Genomic DNA, 25,937 nt, shown 5'->3' with positions numbered 1-25,937 from the left:
TGATCAGTGGGCTACACTGTGAAATGGGGATGATTACCATAGCTTCCATATTGATCAGTGGGCTACACTGTGAAATGGGGATGATTACCATAGCTTCCATATTGATCAGTGGGCTACACTGTGAAATGGGGATGATTACTATAGCTTCCATATTGATCAGTGGGCTACACTGTGAAATGGGGATGATTACCATAGCTTCCATATTGATCAGTGGGCTACACTGTGAAATGGGGATAATTACCATAGCTTCCATATTGATCAGTGGGCTACACTGTGAAATGGGGATGATTACCATAGCTTCCATATTGATCAGTGGGCTACACTGTGAAATTGGGATGATTACTATAGCTTCCATATTGATCAGTGGGCTACACTGTGAAATGGGGATGATTACCATAGCTTCCATATTGATCAGTGGGCTACACTGTGAAATGGGGATGATTACCATAGCTTCCATATTGATTAGTGGGCTAAACTGTGAAATGGGGATGATTACTATAGCTTCCATATTGATCAGTGGGCTAAACTGTGAAATGGGGATGATTACCAAAGCTTCCATATTGATCAGTGGGCTACACTGTGAAATGGGGATGATTACTATAGCTTCCATATTGATCAGTGGGCTACACTGTGAAATGGGGATGATTACTATAGCTTCCATATTGATCAGTGGGCTACACTGTGAAATGGGGATGATTACCATAGCTTCCATATTGATCAGTGGGCTAAACTGTGAAATGGGGATGATTACTATAGCTTCCATATTGATCAGTGGGCTACACTGTGAAATGGGGATGATTACTATAGCTTCCATATTGATCAGTGGGCTACACTGTGAAATGGGGATGATTACTATAGCTTCCATATTGATCAGTGGGCTACACTGTGAAATGGGGATAATTACCATAGCTTCCATATTGATCAGTGGGCTACACTGTGAAATGGGGATGTTTACTATAGCTTCCATATTGATCAGTGGGCTACACTGTGAAATGGGGATGATTACCATAGCTTCCATATTGATCAGTGGGCTACACTGTGAAATGGGGATGATTACTATAGCTTCCATATTGATCAGCGGGCTACACTGTGAAATGGGGATGATTACCATAGCTTCCATATTGATCAGTGGGCTACACTGTGAAATGGGGATGATTACTATAGCTTCCATATTGATCAGTGGGCTACACTGTGAAATGGGGATGATTACTTTAGCTTCCATATTGATCAGTGGGCTACACTGTGAAATGGGGATGATTACTATAGCTTCCATATTAATCAGTGGGCTACACTGTGAAATGGGGATGATTACTATAGCTTCCATATTGATCAGTGGGCTACACTGTGAAATGGGGGAAGATAATGGAAATAACTATCAGTAATTGCAATGTGAAGAAGAACACGACTGCGTCCAATACAGTTTAACAGTGTAACATATATTGCAATATTAGAATATTCAAAGTCATTATCATTGGTGCTTTTAGCTTTTGGAGAACACTGGTATACAATCACATGAGACAGAGAGGGATGGATAGTTTCAGTACAGTACTGTAGGTCTTACCGGGACTTGACCGTTAATGATGACCTCCTCTGCGAAGCGGACTTTCACTGGATTAGACTTTAACTTGGCCTTTTTGGCTGCACTGATGAACGCAGATTTGGGTGACTAGGGGTGGGGGTCGGTGGGAGAAACAGAATTTAAAAAACAGTTGGCAACAGGACTTCCCCTTCGGAGAAGTCACAGCAAATCAGCCGTTTCTCTCTCTCTCTCTTCTCTCTCTCTCTCTCTCGCTCACTCTCTCTCTCCCACGCTCTCTTTCTGCCTCTCCCTCTCTCGGCCTCTCTCTCTCTCTCTCCCGCTCTCTTTCTGCCTCTCCCTCTCTCGGCCTCTCTCTCTCTCTCCCCCGCTCTCTTTCTGCCTCTCCCTCTCTCGGCCTCTCTCTCTCTCTCCCCCGCTCTCTTTCTGCCTCTCCCTCTCTCGGCCTCTCTCTCGTGTGAGAGCAGAGACTTCATACAGAGAAATATAATTAGAAGAAATTAATGCTCAAATTATATAATTTTCAGAGCTGTTTTTGAAATGATTCAATTTAATACGTTTTACAAGTTCTGTGCAGCCTTTCTGAATGTAATTGTTACTTTTGTAATATGAAAAATGTGAAATGTGCTTCCGAAAGCCAGGTTACAACACAGCATGATTTCTGCTAGAGTTGGAACACACAGCATTCTCTCTTTCTCTTTCTCTCTCCCTTATCGCTCTCTCTCTCTCCTCTCTCTCTCTCCCTTATCCCTCTCTTTCGCTCTCTCTCCCTCTGTCTCCCTGTCCCTCTCTCTCTCCCTTCACTCTGTCTCTCTCTTTCTACCTTCACTCTGTCTCTCTCTCTCTCTCTCCCTTCACTCTGTCTTTCTCTCTCTCCCTTCACTCTCTCTCTCCACCTTCTCCCTCTCTCTCAAGCGAACGGAAGGTGCTTTTACAGTGCCTTGCAAAAGTATTCACCCCCTTGGCGTTTTCCCTATTTTGTTGCATTACAACCTGTAATTTAAATGTATTTTTATATGGATTTCATGAAATGGACATACACAAAATAGTCCAAATTGGTGAAGTGAAATTAAAAAATGAACTTGTTTTAAAAAGATCTAAAAAATAAGAAACGGAAAAGTGGTGCGTGCATATAGTATGTATTCACACCATTTGCTATGAAGCCCCTAAATAAGATCTGGAGCAACCAATTACCTTCAGAAGTCATATAATTAGTTAAATAAAGTCCAACTGTGTGCAATCTATGTGTCACATGATCTGTCACCTGATCTCAGTATATATACACCTGTTCTGAAAGGCCCCAGAGTCTGCAAAACCACCAAGCAAGCAGTTCTATGAAGACCAAACAGGTCAGGGGCAAAGTTATGGAGAAGTACAGATCAGGGCTGGGTTATAAAAAAAATATCAGAAACTTTGAACATCCCATGGAGCACCATTAAATCCATTTTTTTTAAATGGAAAGAATATGGCACCACAACAAACATGCCAAGAGAGGGCCACCCACCAAAACTCACAGACCAGGCAAGGAGGGCATTAAACAGAGAGGCAGCAAAGACACCCAAGATAACCCTGAAGGAGCTGCAAAGCTCCACGGCAGAGATTGGAGTATCTGTCCATTGGACCACTTTAGTGGCCAGAAAAAAAGAAGCAAAAATGTTTGTTGTTTGCCAAAATTCATGTGGGAGACTCCCCAAACATATGGAAGAAGGTACTCTGGTCAGATGAAGGTACTCTGGTCAGATGAGACTAAAATGTAGCTTTTTGGACATCAAGGAAAACACCATGTCTGGCACAAACCCAACACCTCCCATCACCCTGATAACAGCATCCCCACAGTGAAGCATGGTGGTGGCAGCATCATGCTGTGGAGATGTTTTTCATCAGCAAGGACTGGGAAACCGGTCAGAATTGAAGGAATGATGGATGGCGCTAAATACAGGGAAACTCTTGAGGGGAAACCTGTTTCAGTCTTCCAGAGATTTGAGACTGGGACAGAGGTTCACCTTGCAGCAGGACAATGACCCTAAGCATACTGCTAAAGCAACACTTGAGTGGTTTAAGGGGAAACATTTAAAGGTATTGGAATGGCCTCGTCAAAACCCAGACCTCAATCCAATTGAGAATCTGTGGAATGACTTAAAGATTGCTGTTACACCAGTGGAACCCATCCAACTTGAAGGAGCTGGAGCAGTTTTGCATTGAAGAATGGGCAAAAATCACAGTGGCTAGATGTGCCAAGCTTATAGAGACATACCCCAAGAAACTTGCAGTGTTAATTGCTGCAAAAGGTGGCTCTACAAAGTATTGACTTTGGGGGGTGAATAGTTATGATGCTCAAGTTCTGTTTTTTTGTCTTGTTTCTAAAAAATATTTTGCATCTTCAAAGTGGTAGACATGTTGTGTAAATCAAATGATACAAATCCCCCCAAAAATCTATTTTAATTCCAGGTTGTAAGGCAACAAAATAGGAAAAATGCATAGGACGTGAGTACTTTCGCAAGGCACTGTATGATGAGCTCCTTCTCAAGGTGAAGTAGTTTCCAGTATAATAACACTTATCAGGCTATAGAGACAGTCTTCGTACAGGGAAACATAATTAGAAGAATGTACAGTAATGCTCAGATTATATAATTTTCAGAGCTGTTTGTGAAATATTCAATTGAATAAGTTTGACAAGTTCTGTGTAGCCTTTCTGGATGTAAATGCTATTGTAATATATAAACCACTATTGTTTTCTCTACAGTTACTTCTGAAATGTGCTTCCGAAAGCCAGGTTACAACACAATAGACAGAATTATATTAAAATCATTGTCTATTTTGGTGATGACAGCACAAATCCATCTCATTGAACTATTCTATAAATCATATCACTGACGTTCACAATAGCGGTTACTGTGGCATTGTATCCATCACCATATGCTTCTCCCGAGTACTAACAACTGTGGACATGGCAGGTTCAGGTTAACTCGGGGTCTCAAGCTTGGTTTTGAAGCTACCATGAGAGGACTTGGACCGTGTTCAGTGTTCAGTGTTCAGACTGCAGTCCCTGTGAGTTAACCAGGGGAACACTCAGCAGTATCCTGCCTGTTACAACGCAAGCACAGACATATGGACACGTTTCATGTCTCGGATTGTCTCGGATTCACAGAGTCAACAAACCAATCAGCATCGCAGACAAACCGTCTATTGAAATCTTTTCCCCAGGAGTTTGCTCTGAATCTTTTCAATGGAACCTTTGAAGATGGGAGGAAGACTTACTGGGTACGGTAGGACCACTGTCAAAACAATGGATTCTTTGCAGCTCCTGGGAACACAACACAAACAAACCAAAAACATCATTATAGATTGAAAAGGTACATATGTCAAATTCAGCGGAAGTCGATTAATCCACTCTGAGTCATGCGTTGTTTTGCCTACAGTGGGCAGATTATGACTGTTAGAAATAAGCCCACAAAGATGGGTTAACAAGATGAGCAATCTGGGTCACACTTTGTCTGGATAGTCCATCAGTAGATGCTCTACAGATGGTCATACTATCAACAAACTACACTATACATACAAAAAATTCGGCTATTTCAGACACACCCGTTACTGACAGGTGTATAAAATCGAGCACACAGCTATGCAATCTCCATAGAACAAACATTGTCAATAGAATGGCCTATAATCAAGAGCTTAGTGACTTTTAACGTGGCAACGTCATAGGATGGCACCATTACAACAAGTCAGTTCGTCAGATTTCTGCCCTGCTCGAGCTGCCAACTGTAAGTGCTGTTATTGTGAAGTGGAAACGTCTAAGAGCAACAATGGCTCAGCCGCAAAGTGGTAAGCCGCACAAGCTCACAGAATGGGACCGTAGAGTGCTGAAGCGTGAAGCACAATAACTGTTTGTCGGGGGCTTCATGAAATGGGTTTCCATGGCCAAACAGCCGTACACAAGTCTAAGATCACCATGCACAGTGCCGAGCGTTGGCTGGAGTGGTGTAATTCTCTCCCCCATTGGAGCAATGGAAACGCATTTTCTGGAGTGATGAATCATGCTTCACCATCTGGCAGACCGACAGACGAATCTGGGTTTGGCAGATGCCATGAGAACACTACCTGCCTGAATGCATAGTGCCAACTGTAAAGTTTGGTGGAGGAGGAATAATGGTCTGGGGCAGTTTTTTCTGGTTCGGGCTAGACCCCTTAATTCCAGTGAAGGGAAATCTTAACGCTACAGCATACAATTACATTCTAGACGATTCTGTGCTTCCAACTTTGTAGCAACAGTTTGGCGAAGGCCCTTTCCTGTTTCAGCATGACAATGCCCCCGTACACAAAGCGAGGTACCTACAGAAATGGTTTGTCGAGATTGGTGTGGAAGAACTTGACTGGCCTGACCTCAACCCCATGGAAGACCTTTGGGATTGGAACATCGACTGCGAGCCAGGCCTAACCGCCCAACATCAGTGCCCGACCTCACTAATGCTCTTGTAGCTGAATGGATGCAAGTGCCCGCAGCAATGTTCCAACATCTAGTGGAAAGCCTTCCCAGAAGAGTGGAGGCTGTTATAGCAGCAAAGGGGGGACCAACTCCATATTAAAGGCAATGATTTTGGAATGAGATGTAATACAAGCAGGTGTCCACATACTTTTGATCATGTAGTATATCGGTTGATAACTGCTTGCTAAGGTTACAGTTATGGTTAGGGTAGGGGTTAAGTTTAGGGTTAGGGTAAGGGTTAAGTTTAGGGTTAGGGGTAAAGGTTAAGGTTAAGTTTAGGGTTAGGGTAAGGGTTAAGTTTAGGGTTAGGGGTAAGTGTTAAGTTTAGAGTTAGGGTTAAGTTTAGGGGTAAGGGTTAAGTTTAGGGTTGGGAGTAAATGTTAAGTTTAGGGTTAGGGTAAGGGATAAGTATAGGTTTATGGTAAGGGTTAAGTTTAGGGTTAGGGTAAGGGTTAAGTTTAGGTTTATGGTAAGGGTTAAGTTTAGGGTTAGGGTAAGGGTTAAGTTTACGATTAGTGTAAGGGTTAAGTTTAGGGTCAGGGTAAGGGTTAAGTTTAGGGTTAGGGGTAAGGGTTAAGTTTAGGGTTAAGGGTAACAGTTAAGTTTAGGGTTAGGGGTAAGGGTTAAGTTTAGGGTTAGGGTAAGTGTTAAGTTTAGGGTTAGGGTAAGGGTTAAGTTTAGGGTTAGAGGTAAGGGTTAACTTTAGGGTTAGGGTAAGGGTTAAGTTTACGATTAGTGTAATGGTTAAGTTTAGGGTCAGGGTAAGGGTTAAGTTTAGGGTTAGGTTAACGGTTACGTTTAGGGTTAGGGTAAGGGTTAAGTTTAGGGTTAGGGTAAGGGTTAAGTTTAGGGTTAGGGTAAGGGTTATGTTTAGGGTTAGGGTAAGGGTTAAGTTTAGGGTTAGGGTAAGGGTTAAGTTTAGGGTTAGGGTAAGGGTTAAGTTTAGGGTTAGGGGTAAGGGTTAAGTTTAGGGTTAGGTTAAGGGTTAAGTTTAGGGTTAGTGTAAGTGTTATGTTTAGGGTTACTAGATAGTTTGTTGAAATGTAACTGATAGTTTGTAGATAGTCTGTAGAGCATCTAGAGATGGTTTCCAAATAAAGTGTTACAGCAATCTGTTCTAGCGATGCCTCATGCCTGGAAGTTAATCCTGTATTGGTACAGTAGTTTACTGCTGAGAGAGAGCACAATACACTGCAAGGCCAGGGGAGCAGTGATGGAATGGACTCCTTAGTCTCATTTTTCACTGCACTAATCTGCTGTACAGACACACTCCACAGTCCACAACATGTAGGTCATGAGAGGACTGGCCGCTCAGCCACTCACTCACTCACTCAGTCACTCACTCACTCACTCACTCACTCACTCACTCACTCACTCACTCACTCACTCACTCACTCACTCACTCACTCACTCACTCAGCCACTCACTCACTCACTCACTCAGCCACTCACTCACTCACTCACTCACTCACTCACTCACTCACTCACTCACTCAGCCACTCACTCACTTATTCATTCACTCACTCACTCACTTAGTCACTCACTCACTCAGTCACTCACTCACTCAGCCACTCACTCACTCACTCACTCACTCACTCACTCACTCACTCACTCACTCACTCACTCACTCACTCACTCACTCACTCACTTAGTCATTCACTCACTCACTCACTCACTCACTCAGCCACTCACTCACTCACTCACTTAGTCACTCACTCACTCACTCAGCCACTCACTCACTTATTCATTCACTCACTCACTCACTTATTCACTCACTCACTCACTCACTTAGTCACTCACTCACTTATTCACTCACTCACTCACTCACTCACTCACTCACTCACTCACTCACTCACTCACTCACTTAGTCACTCACTCACTCACTCACTCATTCCCTCACTCACTCACTCACTCACTCACTCACTCACTCACTCACTCACTCACTCACTTATTCACTCACTCACTCACTCACTCACTCACTCACTCACTTAGTCACTCACTCACTCACTCACTCACTCACTCACTCACTCATTCCCTCACTCACTCATTCACTCACTCACTCACTCACTCACTCACTCACTCACTCACTCACTCACTCACTCACTCACTCACTCACTCACTCACTCACTCACTCACTCACTTAGTCACCTGAGTCAAACACATCAATTTAATAAGACACATGGAAATAACTCCCACTGCTATACGTTTGGACCTGCATGGTGCAGCAGGGCTAAACGCTGTACCCACTACATGTACCTACACATTATTATTGGTATTCAAATTGAAACTATACAGAGGGAATTATCCTATAAGTAGATTGTTCACTGTTTGTTTCTTTTCAGGCATTAATGCATTCATATAGACATTTACTGTCTACTGTCCCGGCGAAGGACTCACGAGTGATGAAAATGACTCAGCCAGGCAAAGCACACACAGCTTGATATCACAATGTTCCAGGAAAGAACTGGCCTACAGTACAAACATAAATCCTATCTAAACTCAGCAGGGTATGCTATTAGAGACGTTGAGATCCTGTACCTGACGAGGTCAATGACCATCTCCCTGGGGGCGGAGCTGACCAGCTCGTCGTTAATCATGATGATCTCGTCTCCGGGGGTCAGTCTGCCCTCAGAGGGACCTCCTACCAAGACACAGGGAACCCCAGTGGTATCAATTACAACGTTTCTAGCTAGTAATTCATCTTTGTTTTCTGAATTCATTGTACTCTGGCCTTTAGGCTTAAGTTTGGCTAATTTAGGAAGTACCCTAATGTGAATGGTCAATTAATATAACATGAACATGGACTTTCATTGGATGTCATCATCACCCATTGGTCGCCATCTTTTGTCATCTGGTCACCATTGGATAGTACTAAATATTACTTCCTGTTGCTAATGGCTATATGTGACATTATTGGTTAGATGTGGTTCATTAATGCTGATTGGTTTACAGGTGGGCTGGTGTGTTACCTGGTGTGACTGACCGAACCACCACTGGTTTTTCACTGCCTGCCACAAAGCCGAAGCCCAGGACTGGATCTCGTTTCATCTCCACCTTACGGGGGGCCGGTGGTACAAACATGTCCCCGTCCAGACGAACCTCCTCCAAGGAGCTGCTTTGGGACACGTGGCTGGGAGAGGAGAAAGGAGAAGGAAAACCATAGAACAGGTAAGAATAGTATCACTCTGATGAAGATCCACTGACCAGAAGCTCAGCTACATTAAAGAAATGTGCATCTGAGTGGAAGTGTCCAGAGGCTTTTTCTATGAATCAACTATAGAGTCGACGATTGAAAAGGGAGTAAATTACAGGAAACTTTCAAAGTTTACCAGTAAACTACCATAATTTTGGTTTCTTTCAAGTATTTTATGTAATCTATCACAAGACATTTAGTGGCCCTTTTCAGGATGTCAGATTATCACAGTGGTCTGTAATTATCTCATGTGTGGCCTTATCACATGTAAAATATATGAAATAATTAAACAAGATTTACAATTATTTTCAAATACATTTTAGATGACAAAGCTGTAAAACATTATCCTAAATTTAAACCATCAGCTTAGTGAATATCATTGGTATTTAATATGAGGGTTTCAGCATTCAAATATCCTTTAAATGTTTTTACAAACTTGTATATATTTTACTGTCAATACTTATTTGTTGTCAATGTTTTGGCGTCAAACTGGTGGAAGTTATGAAAAAAGTCAATAGTTGGACAAGTTGCAGAGGTAATTGAAAATAATGGCATTGTTGATTAGATGCTTTAATAATGAATGAATTACTAAACCACATGGTCTAGCTACTAGAAAAGTATGGACAATATGGACACAGATAGAGTACATTAATACTATATATGAATACAAAAAATGTTTAAGCTATTCAAGTATACTCTTAGAAAAAAACATGCTATCTAGAACCTAAAAAGCTGTCCTCATAGGAGAACCCTTTGAAGAACCCTTTTTAGTTCCAGGTAGAACCCTTTTGGGTTCCATGAAGAACCCTTTCCACAGAGTCCTCTATATGGAACCAAAAAGGGTTGTACCTAGAACCAAAAAGGATTCTACGATGGGGTCAATGGAACCCTTTTTTCTAAGAGTGTATAAATTACCAAAGGTACGATAGAATGCCCTAGAATTTCTGTTAATTCCCAAAATTACTGAAGATTCCTGTAACTTTGGTAAATTACCGGTAGCTTTTCAACCCTAACAATGTCACTAAAAGACTGACACACCAGCTGAAAGACACAAATCTGTTTGTTTTTTACCATACATTTCCTATTTAAAACAGATGTGTGATTCAGTATATCCAAAATGAAAATGGGCCAAAAATGTGTTCAAAATCTATGTAACAAAGTATGTAAAAATCTATATGCACCAAGATTCCATTCTATGAAATACTGCTGTAACTTTGGCCAGATTATTCTATAAATCTAAAAAATACAGCAGGAGTACAGCATTAAATGTCTCTTCGATATGAACCAGTCTATTAAGATCCTTAAACGTTCAACGCTGAAAAGCAGCATTTAGTCAGAAATTACAAACTACTGCCATGCCTCGAAATAGAACACGTGGGCGATGACAATCAAGCTGACATTGTATCTTCCTGCAGCTAACGCTCACTGCCACTCTTAATAAGAAAATCTCAAACAAAACCCACACACATACTGACACAGAAAATGTACTCCATGCCTTTTCAAGATTCAGCAGTGAAACAGTATATGGCAGCGTCTTACATGCACGTGATTATTCAGGAACACTGGAAACCCGAAATAGACACTGTGGCCATTAGCCTATGAGACAATTGGCCTGTGTGAGGTGGTGCATTATGGGGAGGGGTCAGTAAAAGGTCCTGAGGTTCTAACAGAGACATACTGGGATCATGTTTGACCTGTGGCACCACTGTGGTTGGCCAACCTGTCACTCACTGACTGTTACTCAATCTACCTCAAACCCTGATTTCCCCCTCTCATTTCAACTAGTCAACGTTGAATTGAAATAGTTGATATTCCCTAATCTATGTAAATACACTGCTATTCAATTTGACTATCATGCTAACTGTGTTGAATACCAGTGGTGTAAAGTACTTAACAAAAAACACTTTAAAGTACAGTTAAGTAATTTTTGGGTGTATCTGTACTTTACTTTACTATTTATATTTTTGAAAACTTTTACAACATTCTTTAAGAAAATATTGTACTTTTTACTCAATACATTTACCTTGACACCCAAATGTACTTGTTACATTTTGAATGCTTAGCAGGACAGGAAAATGGTCCAATTCACGCACTTTTCAACAGAACATCCCTGGTCATCCCTACTGCCTCTGATCTGGTGGACTCACTAAACACACATGCTTTGTTTGTAAATAATGTCTGAATGTTGGAGTGTGTCCCTGGCTAAATGGTGCCATCTTGTTTGCTTAATATAAGGAATTTGAAATTCTTTATACTTTTTCTTTTACTTTTGATAGTTAAGTATATTTTAAACACAATTATTTTAGACTTTTATTCAAGTATCTTCACTTTTACTCAAGTATGAAATGTGGGTACTTTTTCCACCACTGTTGAATACGTGCATTTGTAGATCATGTCCAGTACGCAAATGATAGCAGTCTTTACATTGACAGGTCATTTTTTTAATACCACATAAGCAGTTAAGAAAACAGTTTGTGTGCTGCTTTGTAGCTTTGCATCTTCCTGTATTTTCCTCCAGCTTTCCCTTCTCCAATTCCCCTCTCCAGCAGGACTGTAGCATCCAAGGCAGGAGCAGCAGCAGCAGTAGCAGCTCTCTCCATGGTGCCCACTGTGCTGGGTAATTAGGCTCATGGGCTGGCTGAGGAGCCAGTGTGTAATTCACAGTCATTTCTGACACATGTTCCACTCGCCACTGAATACCCACAATTAATCTTTCAAGGCACTGAGCGAGAGGTTGCATGCAGGGTCTTTCTCAACATTTACATGGAGGCCTATGGCCACAGACACTCAGACGTCTTCTGACATTTCAACCACATTGTGAGGCATTGTTATATGGTTGTTTCGCTTGGTTTGGGTTACGATTGTAACATATTGTATTCGATTACATTCAAATTCACCAAGGTGCCACTGAGACAAATTCACTTCGAATTTGTAGTTGACTTCGAATCAGCACTTCTTCTTCTTCGGTGAGGTTTAATGGCGGTTGCCATCCAATAAATGTTGCATTACCGCCACCTACTAGACTGGAGTACAACTAGACTGAAAAAATGAATAAATACCCCTACCATCTAACACTACGCCTACAATAAATAAATAACAATAATAAAAAACGACAACACCACCCTACTCCACTATTTACATCTATTTAGTCCTACCTCAGGTCAACAACCTGAAAGGATGGGACACCACCACTCAACATACCCTGTAAGTCTTCTGACGTCAAGTCTCGCACACCCAAATACCTCAATGCAGCTTCCACCACCACCTCAATTTTCTGCGACTTACGTTCCATCCCTGCAGTACAGTTGATAACCATTGCTATAAATGCTAAAAATCCAATGTTACTGAAACATATATCATGATATATATCATATATCATGATATTGATATCTCTGTACTGATACAGATCTACTACTCACACCACTCCTCTCAGTATCCCTCCCCCTTGACCCATCTTCCTCTACTTTCTTCACTGCCTCAGCATATGACAACTTCTGCACTACACTAACCCTGGAAACCTCAACCTGCCTCTCTCGTATGGGACATTTCTGATCCCCAGCTCCATGGGAACCCCTACAATTAACACACACTTCTTTCTCCAATGCTACACATTCCTTTGTCTCATGCCCTTCTGCACACTTCTCACACCTAGGAACCTCCCTCCTACACACTGCTGCCACATGCCCATAAGCTTGACACCTGTAACAACGTAACGTATTCGGCACAAAAGCTTGTACAGGGTAACTTATATATCCTAACGTAACCTATGTGAAGCTAGCTAGCTAGTTAGCGGTGGTGCGCGCTAATAGCGTTTCAATCAGTGACGTCACTCGCTCTGAGACCTTGAAGTAGTTGTGCCCCTCTGCAAGGGCCGTGGCCTTTGTGGCACAATGGGTAACGATGCTTTGTGGGTGTCAGTTGTTGATGTGTGCAGAGGGTCCCAGGTAGGGGCGAGGAGAGGGACGGAAGCTATACTGTTACACTAACATCACTTTGTTGGGCAAAGACTCAACATCAAAACTCAAAAGAACAGACAATGACTATTCTGTTTTGCCACTCATGCCACCCTGTCTGTGTCGCACCAAACGACAATTATCACAAACACCGGGAATCTTCCCCTTCAGTTGGTCAACTTTTACATTTACCACTACCGCTATTATTCACTCTATTCAATGGCACCCTTTTCTTGAAAGCAAAACAATTCACATCTCTTGCTCCCATTCGTTTAACACAAACATTTATCACAAGACCACTTCTGGATAACCTCAACGATTCCACAGCACCAAACTCTGTTTTCACCAACCCTGAAACCACAAATGAATCAGCCAAAAGGCAAGGGTCTACTTTTTCCAAAAACCTCACTCCTATTGTCACATACTCATCTTTATCCTGACCCTCGGTGCAAGCCTCGGGCTCCGAGAACTTCACCACACCAACCATCTCCGATACTTTGCCCTCATTCACTTCTATTTATCCTCCTGTCTTCAGCTCACTCTGCTTACACTTTCTACCATTCTCCTTTAACAAACCATCTCCCTTTTTTTCGGCCATTTTTAACTGACTCAAGCTCACCTTCTTCCTCCCTCTTAGACCTTCTCTGTCTCTCTTTTTCCCCTCCATTCCTACTCCCTATTCCAAGTATAAGTCTCCTTATGATAATTCTGCACTTCTCCTGACATACATCTTGTTCTTGCCTTCCCAAGGGACGCCATTTAACCGGCTGTCACAATCTCCGTACAATCAGCATGAACCCCTCGGGAATGTAGCACTCAACAGTGCATCCCACTTATAAAGCAGCTGCTTCATCTTGATGTTCTCCTTAATCAATAACTACCGCAAAGCTTTTCTATTTCCAACCACCCTCCACCGTCTCTGACGTACGACTCCTAATGGTGGCCATGTTGGAAGACCACCGCATGAATTCTTGCAACATCAACAGCCGAGTGGCTACTCCAAACTGCATGATAACAGTGCCTAAAACGAGTTGATTTATCACCACAGTCATTTTCTGTGGAGTATTTGGCTGCTCTAACAAGGCAGGAAAGACAATGGGAAAAATATGTTTACAGATTCCCCGCAATCATGAAAACACCATTGGTGATACCAATGAGATAAAACTCAAGAACTGTCAGAAAAGCAAAGAAACCTTTTTGCCCGTCAAGACCTGAACCTGAGCTGTCAGTACAGGGTCTGCCATGATCATTTCATCACTGGAAAGTCAAGTTTGATTGAATTTGAGTTTAGGTTAGCTGTTAAAAACTTCTTAAGGGCCGGGGGCAGTGTTCGTAAATTCGGATGACTGACGTGCCCAAAGCCTGTTACTCAGGCCCAGAAGCTAGGATATGCATATAATTGGTAGCCTTGGATATAAAACACTTTGAAGTTTCTAAAACTGTTAAGAATAATATCTGTGAGTATAACAGAACTGATATGGCAGACAAAAACCTGAGGAGAATCCATCTGGATAATTTTTCTTTTGAGGTCACCACCCATTCAAATGCTTGTCTATGGGATAGTCAAATGAATTCCTCCCAGATTGCAGTTCCTATGGCTTCCACTAGATGTCAACAGTCTTTAGAAAGTGTTTCAGGCTTGTTTTTTGAAAAATTAGTTAGTAGTTGTAGTTTTTCAAGGTGGCTCTCATTTTAGACTGTAGTCTTGTGGCGCGCGTGGATGAGGGCGTGCACTTCGTTATTTATCTCCGGAAATGAACACACTATTCTCCGTCTTAAATTGTATCATTGATTTACATATTAGGGTACCTGAGGATTGATTAGAAACGTTGTTTGACTTGTTTGAACAAAGTTTATTGGTAACTGTTGGGATTCCTTTGTATTCATGTTGAACTAGTGGAACGGGTGGATTACTGAATCAAACGCGCCAAATAAACTGACTTTTCTGGGATATAAAGAAGGACTTTATCGAACAAAATTACCATTTGATGTGTAGCTGGGACCCTTGGGATTGCAAACAGAGGAAGATCTTCAAAGGTAAGTGATTTATTTTATCGCTATTTCTGACTTTGTGATGCCTGTGCTGGTTTGGAAAATGTTTTTAATGCTTTTGTGTGTGGGGCGCTGATAATCACATGGTGTGCTTTCGCCATAAGGCGTTTTTGAAATCTGACAAAGTGGCTGGATTAACAAGAAGTTAAGCTTTTAAATGATGTAGGACACTTGTATGTTCATGAATGTTTAATATTATGATTTTGTAATTTGAATTTGGTGCGCTCCAGCGTCACCGGATGTTGTCGATTTTGATCCCGATAACGGTATTTGTGCGCTAAGAGGTTTTAAGCTAACCAGGTGTTAACAACATCACTGTTTACAAAATTAGCTAGCTAGATAGCTTGTGGTCTAATTATTAGCATGTGTCGGGTAAGCTTTGGGGAAGAAAAAAAAATTCACCATAAAAATGCACATTTATAACAAAGGTTTGCATGCCTCTATCATCGCATTTGTAGATTAATGTAAGCCTACTATTCCTAATGTGATGAGTAGCTTGGATAATGATCATTTAGGCTATTAATAAATGAATGGTAAAGCAAGATTAGAGCCAAAGCAAGACTAGAGTAGGTTAGAGCCAGACGAGCTTCAGTGATGTGTGACTCTCTGCATCCAATACGCTCTGTCCTCCTCTGGAGCACTGCTCTTATGTAACCTCTCTGCCGTCACGCCGTTCGAGCTCTAGCCCGTGTGTCAATAGTTCCCCTGACTATTTCCTACTCTGCCTATCTCAATGCAAAGCATCATAATTATAACACATCTCCCTTATATGGCAGCTACATGTAATCACGAGGGAAATGATGTGTACACCTTTTCTACTGTATTACAGCAGGGTTTTAAATATACTGTATATATATACAGTGGGGAGAACAAGTATTTGATACACTGTCAATTTTGTAGGTTTTCCTACTTACAAAGCATGTAGAGGTCTGTAATTTTTATCATAGGTACACTTCAACTGTGAGAGATGGAATCTAAAACAAAAATCCAGAAAATCACATTGTATGATTTTTAAGTAATTAATTTGCATTTTATTGCATGACATAAGTATTTGATCACCTACCAACCAGTAAGAATTCCGGCTCTCACAGACCTGTTAGTTTTTCTTTGAGAAGCCCTCCTGTTCTCCACTCATTACCTGTATTAACTCCACCTGTTTGAACTCGTTACCTGTATAAAAGACACCTGTCCACACACCTCCAACCTCCAACCTCTCCACAATGGCCAAGACCAGAGAGCTGTGTAAGGACATCAGGGATAAAATTGTAGACCTGCACAAGGCTGGGATGGGCTACAGGACAATAGAAAAACAGCTTGGTGAGAAGGCAACAACTGTTGGCGCAATTATTAGAAAATGGAAGAAGTTCAAGATGACGGTCAATCACCCTCGGTCTGGGGCTCCATGCAAGATCTCACCTCGTGGGGCATCAATGATCATGAAGAAGGTGAGGGATCAGCCCAGAACTACACGGCAGGACCTGGTCAATGACCTGAAGAGAGCTGGGACCACAGTCTCAAAGAAAACCATTAGTAACACACTACGCCGTCATGGATTAAAATCCTGCAGTGCACGCAAGGTCCCCCTGCTCAAGCCAGTGCATGTCCAGGCCCGTCTGAAGTTTGCCAATGACCATCTGGATGATCCAGAGGAGGAATGGGAGAAGGTCATGTGGTCTGATGAGACAAAAATAGAGCTTTTTGGTCTAAACTCCACTCGCCGTGTTTGGAGGAAGAAGAAGGATGAGTACAACCCCAAGAACACCATCCCAACCGTGAAGCATGGAGGTGGAAACATCATTCTTTGGGGATGCTTTTCTGCAAAGGGGACAGGACGACTGCACTGTATTGAGGGGAGGATGGATGGGGCCATGTATCGCGAGGACTTGGCCAACAACCTCCTTCCCTCAGTAAGAGCATTGAAGATGGGTCGTGGCTGGGTCTTCCAGCATGACAACGACCCGAAACACACAGCCAGGGCAACTAAGGAGTGGCTCCGTAAGAAGCATTTCAAGGTCCTGGAGTCGCCTAGACAGTCTCCAGACCTGAACCCAATAGAAAATCTTTGGAGGGAGCTGAAAGTCCGTATTGCCCAGCGACAGCCCCGAAACCTGAAGGATCTGGAGAAGGTCTGTATGGAGGAGTGGGCCAAAATCCCTGCTGCAGTGTGTGCAAACCTGGTCAAGAACTACAGGAAACGTATGAACGCTGTAATTGCAAACAAAGGTTTCTGTACCAAATATTAAGTTCTGCTTTTCTGATGTATCAAATACTTATGTCATGCAATAAAATGCAAATTAAATACTTAAAAATTATACAATGTGATTTTCTGGATTTTTGTTTTAGATTCTGTCTCTCACAGTTGAAGTGTACCTATGATAAAAATTACAGACCTCTACATGCTTTGTAAGTAGGAAAACCTGCAAAATCGGCGGTGTATCAAATACTTGTTCTCCCCACTGTATATATTCTATGAGTACATACTGGATCTAAATTAGAATGCACCATGTTATGCATGAAGAGATAGGGAAGTAAGAATGCCAGGGTGGCTCTGGGAATCTTGTTGATGCAGGCTGTCATATTTGTACTGCTTGATCATCACTGCTGGGAGAGGAGAGCAGAAGAAAATATATCCTCCTACAGAAACAGCATAAGAGATGAAGAAGCAGCCTCACTTGTTACGCTGTGCTTTGTAGTCCCAACACAGTACAGTACACAACAGTACACAACAGTACACTACATTACAGTACAATACACTACACTACATTACACTACAGTACAGTACATTACACAACTGTACACAACAGTACACTACAGTACACTACATTACAGTACAATACACTACAGTACAGTACACTACATTACACTACACTACAGTACACTACACTACATTACACTAAAGTACACTACAGTACAGTACACTACAGTACAGTACACTACAGTACCATACACTACATTACACTACAGTACACTACACTACTCTACAGACAATACACTACAGTACACTACAGTACACTAAAGTACAGTACTCTGCAGTACAGTACACTACAGTACAGCGAAACCACAGTCAGATAGAGAGATTTTACCTGTAGTCCTCCTCAGAAATCCTGAACAGGAAAAAGATTGATGATGCTGATAACACTGTTCCATGGCATCTCCACAGCTACATCACCCTGGCATCTCCACAGCTACGTCACCCTGGCATCTCCACAGCTACATCACCCTGGCATCTCCACAGCTACATCACCCTGGCATCTCCACAGCTACATCCACCTGGCATCTCCACAGCTACATCACCCTGGCATCTCCACAGCTACATCCACCTGGCATCTCCACAGCTACATCCACCTGGCATCTCCACAGCTACATCACCCTGGCATCTCCACAGCTACATCACCCTGGCATCTCCACAGCTACATCACCCTGGCATCTCCACAGCTACGTCACCCTGGCATCTCCACAGCTACATCACCCTGGCATCTCCACAGCTACATCACCCTGGCATCTCCACAGCTACATCACCCTGGCAACTCCACAGCTACATCCACCTGGCATCTCCACAGCTACATCCACCTGGCATCTCCACAGCTACATCACCCTGGCATCTCCACAGCTACATCACCCTGGCATCTCCACAGCTACATCACCCTGGCATCTCCACAGCTACCTGCAGTCTCATAGAGATCTAAGTAAGTCCCTTTGCGGGTGAATTCTTCAGGAGCCGGAAAACAATTAGGCTTTACTTCTCTGCTCCGAAGAGCAAGCTACAGTAAGGAGGCTGGAGCGTGTCTGTGAGTGTGTTTGTCTGTGAGTGTGTATGTGCGAGAGAGAGAGTGTGTGCGGGCAAGGCAGGTGTCTGTGTGTGAGAGATAGAGTGTGTGTGGGCAGGGCATGTGTCTGTGTGTGTGTGAGAGAGAGAGTGTGTGTGGGCAGGGCATGTGTCTGTGTGTGTGGGTGTGTGAGTGTGTGTATGCGTGTGTGAGAGAGTGTGTGCGGGCAGGCCATGTGTCTGTGTGTGTGGGTGTGTGTGTGTGTATGCGTGTGTGAGAGAGTGTGTGCGGGCAGGCCATGTGTCTGTGTGTGTGGGTGTGTGTGTGTGTGTATGCGTGTGTGAGAGAGTGTGTGCGGGAATGGCAGGCCATGTGTCTGTGTGTGAGAGATAGAGTGTGTGCGGGAATGGCAGGGCATGTGTCTGTGCGCAGAAATAGAAGGAAATGGAGAATCAGTATTCTGAAGGATGGAGGGAGAGAGAGAGAGAGCGGAGGCACTAGCAATGACGTGGCTAGAATAATCACAGGTTACCAAAGCCTTCAAAACATCTGGGACTGAGAGAGAGAGAGAGCATCTCTCCTTTTTCCCTCTCCTATTCTCTCCTCTTTTCCTCTCCTCTCTTCTCCTATTTTCCTCTCCTCTCCTATTCTCTCCTCTTTTCCTCTCCTCCTTTCCTCTTTTCCTCTCCTCTCCTATTCTCTCCTCTTTCCCTCTCCTCTCTTCCTCTCCTCTCCTATTCTCTCCTCTTTTCCTTTCCTCCTCTCCTATTTTCCTCTCCTCTCCTCTTTTCCTCTCCTCTTTTCCTCTCCTCTCCTCTTTTTCTCTCCTGTTTTCCTCTCCTTTCCTCTTTTCATCTCCTCTCCTCTTTTTCTCTCCTCCTTTCCTATCATCTCCTCTTTTCCTCTCCTCTCCTCTTTTCTCTAATTGTTTAATCTCCTCTCCTCTTTTCCTCTCCACTTTTCCTCTCCTCTCCCCTTTTTCTCTCATTTTTTCATCTCCTCTCCTCTTTTCCTCTCCTATTCTCTCCTCTTTTCCTCTCCCCCTCTCCTCTTTTCCTTTCCTCTCCTCTTTTCCTCTCCTATTCTCTCCTATTTTCCTCTCCCCCTCTCCTCTCTTCTCCTCTTTTCCTCTCCTCTTTTCCTCTCCTCTCCTCTTTTCCTCTCCTCTTTTCCTCTCCACTTTTCCTCTCCTCTCCCCTTTTTCTCTCATTTTTTCATCTCCTCTCCTCTTTTCCTCTCCTATTCTCTCCTCTTTTCCTCTCCCCCTCTCCTCTTTTCCTTTCCTCTCCTCTTTTCCTCTCCTATTCTCTCCTATTTTCCTCTCCCCCTCTCCTCTCTTCTCCTCTTTTCCTCTCCTCTTTTCCTCTCCTCTCCTCTTTTCCTCTCCTCTTTTCCTCTCATTTCTTCTTTTCCTCTCCTCTCTTCTTTTCCTCTCCTCCCCTCTTTTCCTCTCTTATTCTCTCCTCTTTTCCTCTCCTCTTTTCCTCTCCTCTTTTCCTCTCCTCTTTTCCTCTCCTCTTTTCCTCTTCTTCCCTTTTCCTCTCCTCTTTTCCTCTCCTCTTTTCCTCTCCTCTCCTCTTTTCCTCTTTTCCTTTCCTTTCCTCTTTTCCTCTCCTCTCTTCTCTTCTTCTCCCCTCTTTTCCTCTCTTATTCTCTCCTCTTTTCCTCTCCTATTTTCATCTCCTCTTCCCTTTTCCTCTCCTCTTTTTCCTCTCCTCTCCTATTTTCCTCTCCTCTCCACTCATCTCCTCTCGTCTCCTCTCCACTCGTCTCCTCCCCTCCCCTTTCAGCTCACTTACTTGATGTAGAAGTCTCGCCCGTCTCTATTGGTGGCCATGTCCCATCCATTGGGGGGTCCATGTGCACTGCTGCAGGTGCCAGGTGGCAGCCAGCCTGATGACTTGGTCCTATGGCTGTAGAGGAGGAGAAGAGGAGGTCAGCCATATCAGACTTACAGTAATTTCATCGCCTTACGCCTCCCAAATTTTGTAGCAATAGAGGGCTCAGTATAGCTCTGCTTTGACATGATTGGTTGACGGTAGGTAGGTGTGGGAGTTCATGTATAAGACACAAACTCAATTCCTTGACAACAGCTCTGCTCTGTTCCGCGAAGCGCAAGTATGAAGGCCTTGACTTCTGTGGAGGCCGCATCGCAGTGAATGCTGTACGGCCACTACAGATGTCGGAATGACCATGCAGAGCATTTTAGAGTAATGACGAATTCCTATACGCCGAGTCAATATTCACGTAATAATAAAGAATTCCCCTCGATTACGCCAACAAATTGGGAAAACATTATTTCCAATTGACCCCTAATTGTAAATGAGACAACTTTGTTTGTACAGAAAACACAAAACATGCCGAAAAGATTCTGGTCTGTTCAATGTACAAAATACCCAACCTACGTTTTACAATGCTCCCACGTAGGGAAATAGAGCCTGCGAGAAGACCCTGTGGCTTCAGGCTATTTGGCGTGGGAGAGTGGGAAGTGTTGGGATCCGGTGTTCAAGAAGGCTACACGTACGTAGCTAAGTGTGTGGAAAGCATTTCATCACAGGTGAGAAATGTAACTTGTTTAGTGTAGTCCGTTAGTAACTCAACTCACTACTTGTAGCTTTAGAGTTTGTTTGTGGTGTTGGTTGTGGCTAGCTTATTGTTATGGTCGGTAGTGATGGGGTCAAATTGGGGTCATGATAGGGCTGCACCAAATGTTTGATGTATTATAATAATTGATTATAATATGTTGTATTAATAGAAGAGGAGGGGCTATGGGACCCATCCTCCTCTACATTTATAGGGTCCTAGACTACAGATTAACAATATATATATATATTCATTGTAAGGTTTTAGAATTGTTCCACAGTCTTTAAGTCTCTGCCTATTATAAAGAAATGGGTGGTCTGTGAGAAAGCATTTCAAAGATAAACATAGAGCCCTGCGGGGGAGTAGAAGAGATATGAGGCTAGTCAGACATACCTCTATAAATCAACTTGGGGGAGTGGACATTTACTGCTGAGGCCTTAGAAAACACTGGAACTATCGTATCTCTTTCAAGTTTGTATAGCTGTGTATGCATGGGCTTGGTCTGATGAGTAGCAGGTAATGACGTATGCAGTGACATCACAGGGGGTTGACTACAAGCATGATTAAAGCAACTTGGACTTTTCCTATGGGGCGGAACTCATGAGAGACATCGGTTGTATGTCGGATGTTTGATCTTTGACTTCTGTCTACAGCTGTATTTTGATTAAAATTGTTATGATTTATAAGTGCACATTTTGAGTGTTCCTTATTTGTTAAGTAATAAAACGGAGCACAGAAAAACGGAAGCAACAGTAGCTAGCTAGCACTCACATGGCTGCAAGCAGTCATGAAAAAGGGCGTGAGGGAAGTCCTACATTACGTTTTTCTTACGTTACGTTTACGTTAATCTTTAGACATGTACTTTTCTTAAATGTAGTTTTATAATTGCAGTCAACAAGAAAATTGCGTTTGAAAAGGGTGATGTTTTTTTTGCTGTGAGCCAATGGAGTAACCACAGGTTGCTTTCCCACAGGGCCTCGATGTTCTTTCTAATACCGACTGGGAGTGTAGGTTGCATCTTAAATGGGACCCTATTCCCCCATACTCTCTTAGAAAAAAAGGGTTCCAAAAAGGGTTATTCGGCTGTCCCCATAGGGCATAGGTAGAACCCTTTCTGGTTTCATGTACAACCCTCTGTTGAAAGGGTTCCACCCTTGAACAAAAATGGGTAGTTCCCTTCTAGATTCTAGATAGCACCTTTTTTTCCATTAGTGTAGAGTGCACAAATTGACAGAAAATTCAAATTTGTGCAGATAGATAAACTGCATTAGAACAGCACATAGTAGGTCTATTCTTCAAATATACTGAACAAAAATATAAATGCAACATGCAACAATTTTTTAAAGATTTTACTGAGTTACATATAAGGAAATCAGTCAATTGAAATAAATAAATGAGGCCCAAATCTATGGATTTCACATGACTGGGCAGGGGTGCAGCCTGGGAGGGCATAGGCCCACCCACTGGGGAACCAGGCCCAGCAAATCAGAATGAGTTTTTCCCCACAAAAGGGTTTTATTACAGACAGAAATACTCCTCAGTTTCATCAGCTGTTCAGGTGGCTGGTCTCAGACGATCCCGCAGGTGAAGAAGCCGGATGTGAGGTCCTGGGCTGGCGTGGTTACACTTGGTCTGGGGTTGTGAGGCTGGGTGGACGTACTGCCAAATTCTCTAAAACAATGTTGGAGGTGGCTTATGGTAGAGAAATTAATATAAAATGATCTGGCAACAGCTCTGGTGGACATTACTGCAGCCAGCATACCAATTGCAAGCTCCTTCAAAACTTGAGACATTTGTGGAATTGTGTTGTGACAAAACTGCACATTTTAGAGTGGTCTTTTTATTGGCTCCAACACAAGGTGCACCTGTGTAATAATCATGCTGTTTAATCAGTTTCTTGATATGCCACACCTGACAGGTGGATAGATTATTTTGGCAAAGGAGAAATGCTCACTAAAAGGGATGTAAACAAATTTGTGCACAAAATTTGAGAGAAATAAGCTTTTTGTGCGTATGGAACATTTCTGGGATCTTTTATTTCAGCTCATGAAACATGGGACCAACACTTTATATGTTGGATTTATATTTTTGTTCAGTATACAGTCCTAGCAGTCTGTCAAATTAAATCTTATCACATCTAACTCCATTTTACACGGCATGAGTCATCACGGCATAGTCTGAGGCAGTCCATTTAGGGTGACTACATGTCCCAGTAGGGCTGGCATATGGCCAAAATCTCATATCACGATATAGGTCATTTCATATCCCGATAACGATACATATCACGATATAGCACATTTTCTGTATATTCAATTGATAAATAGTTTACATATAATTACCACATGTAAAGACCTATTTGTTATTACATTTTGAATTATACTCAACAAATTAAAAAGGTACACATGCACATTTGTGGCCTGCTGGAGGTCATTTTGCAGGGCTCTGGTAGTGCTCCTCCTTGCACAAAGGCGGAGGTAGCTGTCCTGCTGCTGGGTTGTTGCCCTCCTACGGCCTCCTCCACATCTCCTGATGTACTGGCCTGTCTCCTGGTAGCGCCTCCATGCTCTGGACACTACGCTGACAGACACAGCAAACCTTCTTGCCACAGCTCGCATTGATGTGCCATCCTGGATGAGCTGCACTACCTGAGCCACTTGTGTGGGTTGTAGACTCCGTCTCATGCTACCACTAGAGTGAGAGCACCGCCAGCATTCAAAAGTGACCAAAACATCAGCCAGGAAGCATAGGAACTGAGAAGTGGTCTGTGGTCACCACCTGCAGAACCACTCCTTTATTGGGGGTGTCTTGCTAATTGCCTATAATTTCCACCTGTTGTCTATTCCATTTGCACAACAGCATGTGAAATTTATTGTCAATCAGTGTTGCTTCCTAAGTGGACAGTTTGATTGTGTTTTTGTGTTGTGTGTTTTTGTGTTGTGTTGTTTAAGTGTTCCCTTTATTTTTTTGAGCAGTGTATATATATATATATATTATTTTGGGGGGGCTTGCCTGTTTTGCATATTATTTTGGCATTGATACCTGTCACATCAATTTGCATTTGGTACCTTGGGTCGAGTGTTAGCACCAACTCACGAAACCCCCATTTCTCGACCGTGTAAATTGGGGCCATGTCTTTAAGTTGTAACGGTAGCTGTTATCTCCTTCAATCTTCGTGATTCTTTGCCATATGGTGTGTCGCGGGCAACAGCCTCTTGCAACGTCTGAGTCAGGGGTTGTTTTGAGCACTCGACTACGTTTTTGTGTCTCATCCGTAGAATCTCTCCGTACTGTTCCACATGATTCTTGCGTAGGTGGTAAAAGAGGTTAGTGGTGTTTGAGCCTGTTGTCGGGACCGGCCTGCGGGCAAAAAATAGTAGGTTAGGTGCGCTTCAATTAGCTCGCTCTGTGCAGTGGAAGGGGAATGTTGCAGCAGGTGCTACAATGTCCCACAAAATCATCCCGTGGTCCCGCATTTGGGTAGTTTAAATGAGGCCATCCTAGATCCATCCCAACTATGGTCACAAGGCTACCGTTAATTTAACAAAGTTACCGCAATTTATCGTAACTTTGGCAATTTATACACTCTTAGAACAAAAGGTTCCAAAACGGGTTTACAGCTGTCCCCATAGGAGAACCCTTTTTGGTTTTAGGTACAACCATTTTTAGTTCTAGGTAGAACCCTTTTGGGTTCCACGTTGAGTTCCCAGTGGAAAGGGTTCTACATGGAACCCAAAAGGGTTCTACTTGAAAACAAAAAGGGTTCTAGATAGAATATTTTTTTCTAAGAGTTTATAACATAACATAATTTTTTTATTTTTTATTCATATACGGTATAGTATTCATTGTTTATAACTGTGTCCGTATTGTCCATTAGGTTCTAGTAGATAGACCATATGGTTCAAGAGAAAATAGCTTAATTAATGAAAAAAACACATCATCAACAAAGGCATTGTTTTCTATTTACTCTGCAACTTTTTTCACAACTGCCATCAGTTTGACGGCAAAACATTTACTACAAATAAATAGACATAGTAAAATACATTTAAGAGTGTATATATATATTTGTTTATGATATTTAATGCTGAAACCCTCATATTAAACACCAATAGTATTCACTAAGTTGATGGTTTATATTTAGGAGAATATTTTACAGATTTGTTATTCTATTATAAAACCATCTTAAATTATTTCATGTATTTTACATGTTATAAAGCCACACAGAAGGCCAGAGATAATTACAGACACCTGTGATAATCTGAAGAACCCAAAAGGACCACTATATATCTTCTGATAGATTACATAAATTATCAAATCCTTGAAATATAAACAATTCTGGTAGTTTACCGGTAAACTTAGAATGTTTCCTC

General features: G+C 42.5%; 1 pseudogene; it reads right to left on the bottom strand.

Annotated features, from left to right (window-relative positions):
• LOC139546291 (FERM and PDZ domain-containing protein 4-like) overlaps positions 1 to 25,937 on the bottom strand; it is a 77,715-nt pseudogene that overhangs the window by 14,506 nt on the left and 37,272 nt on the right.

The sequence above is a fragment of the Salvelinus alpinus genome, chromosome 20 (assembly GCF_045679555.1).
Source record: "Salvelinus alpinus chromosome 20, SLU_Salpinus.1, whole genome shotgun sequence".
In the NCBI taxonomy this organism is placed as follows: Eukaryota; Metazoa; Chordata; class Actinopteri; order Salmoniformes; family Salmonidae; genus Salvelinus; species Salvelinus alpinus.
This window is presented reverse-complemented; position numbering and strand designations above follow the sequence as displayed.